Genomic DNA, 3,765 nt, shown 5'->3' with positions numbered 1-3,765 from the left:
TTAGACTGCCTTGTATTGATTATTAATTGATATTACTGCATCAATAAATGTTGTTATACTTTAAAGAGAAGTGTTTTGGTATTGTTCTGCATGCACCTGTGTCAACTGGCAGGGGATGTCAGTGCTCGGATTTAAGCCTTCATTGTTTTCCTTTTGAATGTCGATGTTCTCCGGACGTCGACTTTCCAAAGAGAACAATCCTATAGTGAGACTGCTATACTGTCTGGTTTTTAGTCCGTGATTCCAGGGTGGTGCCCTGGCAATATAATCCTTATTAATATTCTATTAATTTTGATAATTGATAATTATCTTTAATGATTGTTGATTTGAATGATCAATAAGCTAATGTTAATTCTAATCAATGTTTTATTGATTTTAATAATTAATAATTAGCTTTTATAATAATTAATATTCTATTGAATTTGATAATTGATGGTTATCTTTGATGATTGTTGATTTAAAGAATTAAAAATCTAATATTGATCCTAATCAATGTTCTATTGAATCTTATTATCTTTGATAATTATTAATTATTGCTATTAACCAAACCCGCTCCTGAACGAAGTGCCCAACATTAATGGTGCCCGTGTGAGGCATCATATGTGCCAGTTTTGTCACAGTGTGTATGCATAAGAATCCAAAGTGAATCACTTGAATCATTAGTTCAAAGTTTGGTTCTGTTTGACAACTGACTTCTCTCATGACTTGCCAAGCATAAGCCAGTGTGGTGTGAAAGTGCTCATAGAGTGGATTAGGGGTTGGTAAATTTATGATAATCTGCTCCAAGCCTGCTGTTGTTGTTAATTAACTCCTAACGCTTTAGCCTAGATGTTACAGAGAGGTGTCAGGTCACCTGATTAACATCCACCAAGGAGAGGTCGCAGTAAGCCACAGGTCGAAGCATCTCACCTGTGCGTTCGTGTCAGCATTATAGCAACTGTAACACAACAAGCTATCAGAGCCACTGTGTCGCGAGTATTTTTACTGCCCCGGTAATATGAGTTGCCAATCACCTCACGTGGCCGGAGCTGAAGCTCCTCAGAGGTCAGACGACCCAGCACTGCAAGATGTGTTCACCACTGTCCTCCGTCTCTCTGTAGAGGAGAGAGATAACCTCAACGGCTACAATGTTAGTCATTGTGATGAAGCATTGCAGGAAATAGTTGTTTATGTCAACAACCCGGTCGGGAAGCCAGAGTGCACAATCCCGGACCTCGTGGGCCAAATTTTCCTTCTTCATCACCGCAGAACCCAACTGCAAACCGCAGATCACCAGGCCCAGCTCACCCAGCTCCAGAACAGCTACCAAGTGGTGTAGAGGGAAAGTCTCAGCCTATGCCAAGAAGTTAGGTGCACCCAAGCTGAGAGAGTCTGGGCACAGGAAGATAATGCCCGGATGCAGGAGGTAAATGAAACCCTGCGCAGGCAGCTCAAAGCTGCCCAGCTAGGAGCAGAGTCAGATCAGGTAAGTGCAGCTGCTGACCTGGCCACCCAGGAATCGCACAGCACAACATCTGACATTGAAGAGGGCCCCCTCTTTAGCACAACCTGTAGTAATGTGCCCCTAGGAAAACCAGGGACACACGCTAGGAGCCGAGCTGCCCCTGGTGGTACAGTCTCTGACTTCATCCTCCTAGACACCTTTCAAGCTCCTCCAGTGGCCTGCTGGTTAGATGCAGGTGCCCCTCCTTCTGGTTGCCCCCCTTAGTCCATTGTCAGTCATGCCACCTTGCATATCAACCAGACTGATTCCACACCACGAATGGGGGGGAAATGACTTCCAAGCCCAGAGTGGCGAAAGTGGCTCGACATTGACAGGACTCCATCCCCACCATAAAGGGGATGAAGTCATCCTTATCGCTATTGCAATCTGAGTGACTATGGTGTTTCGGATGACTCGGCAACCCACGGTCATACAGACACCAAGGCTTGCGCACTCGACAACTTGAGTCCCTCGCAAGGGACATAGAGCACTTTGACCCAAGTAGTCGAGATTCAAACATCGTTGATTATCTCAGAGAAATTGAGTGCTGCCTTGTTGACTTACCTCATGCTTTATCGCTTTAAAAACTCAAGCTCATATGGAAGACCACGGTGAGGAGTGTCCATGTGTTCATGGAAACATTACCGACTGGTACCAGAGACCACTACTTAGCTCTGTATAAAGCCCTACGCGAGGAGTATTCACCACATACCGACAAAGCCTCCACTACTCCAGGTGCTTTTGCCATCGTGCAGAAGAAGCATGAGCCTCTGCATGAGTATTACAGATGCCTGAGAATTGCGTACTTCCAAGGACATAACGCACCACGTCTGGAGGAGGAACGGGCTTTCAAGTCTCTCTTCCTTCACAATCTCCACGAGAGCATGCTATATGACGTCACGATGCACTGCAGAACGGGCAACCCTACCATGCAGGAAAACAGAAGGTACACACAGCTGGCATGGGAGACACGCATGCGCCCTGCTCGAGGGCATGAAGGCGACGCCAGAGTCCTGGGGATCCAAGCCTCAGAAAATGCCGACCTAGTACTTGAAGGCGACGAGATGCCTCGCGTTAAGGTGGACGTTAGAACAGTACCCCAGGGGCACCAACCACCTTGCCAGCAGGATGGGCAATAAAACCAGGGGGTGGTGACCAGACACACCCCCAGGATCACACCAGGCCAAAATGGCAAAATGCTCGCTGGCCGAAAGAAAAGTATGGTTTGAATGGAAACCCAAACGAGAAGGTGAGTGGAAAGACAAGGTTTCAAACCCCCCCAGAGGAAAAGGTTTGAAACAGGAAATAGAGGGTATAATCAGGAGATGCCTGACAGAGGCACTAACGCAGCTTGACATGCTATGTCAAACTCCTTCACGGTGCTGACCCTCTGTCAGCATGACTAGACTATGTACCCCCTCCCGTTAACGCCAAAGTTTACTTTGTAGGTTGGGAAAGGGGAACAGGGGAGGCCAAGTTGCTCCCCAAAACAGTCACTCCTAACACACCACACCCTCCTTTTCTGACCTTCTTGAGCGATCTGGGCCGTAAGGGCAACGCCCGATGCATATGCACATCAGTAGTGGTAGGGGGGTGCATCATCTCCCACACGCTACTCAACACTGGTTCCGAAATAAGCCTGATGGGTTCCAACACCTTCACAGAGGTGGTTAGAACAATGCTCTCCCTCAGCAAACCGTTACAGATCGAGACCTGCAATGTAAGTATCACAAGCTACACGCAAGATAGGTCATCTATCTCAAAATAGGCATGGATCGACATTACCTTTCAAGGGATGATGCTGGTACACCCTATTTACATATGTCCCATTAATACGGAACCACTGTTTATTGGCCAGGACCTACTGGACCGACTGGCTCCGCTCATTGACTGCCATCATGGACACATGTGGGCTCAATTTGACACACCGAGGCCACTTGGTCCAGAAAAGGCTTTACTAGCTTCAGATGGACAAGTCGCCATCATCCAGGAGTCCAAAGGACCCCTACCAATGAAAATGCCTCCTCTAGACCCTGGCTCTGATCCTTCTATGCCACCTGCGAGCCCACAGCCACCACAGGTTGATAGTCAAAACTCATTTCATGACCACGAGTCTTTCCTTTATTACTGAAGAACACAAACTTAACCCTGTACAGCACCCACATAGTGGGAGGCGTGCACATCAATGGTAAAGCAACACCAGAGCGCTTGTAGCGCTCTGATCAGAAAAGACTGCTATGAGCCAGGACCTATATGATGATGTGTGTCAACACAGTCCTCCT

The sequence above is a fragment of the Myxocyprinus asiaticus genome, chromosome 19, assembly GCF_019703515.2.
Source record: "Myxocyprinus asiaticus isolate MX2 ecotype Aquarium Trade chromosome 19, UBuf_Myxa_2, whole genome shotgun sequence".
NCBI classification, from domain to species: Eukaryota; Metazoa; Chordata; class Actinopteri; order Cypriniformes; family Catostomidae; genus Myxocyprinus; species Myxocyprinus asiaticus.
The sequence above is the reverse complement of the archived record's forward strand: the minus strand, read 5'-3'. Positions refer to the sequence as shown.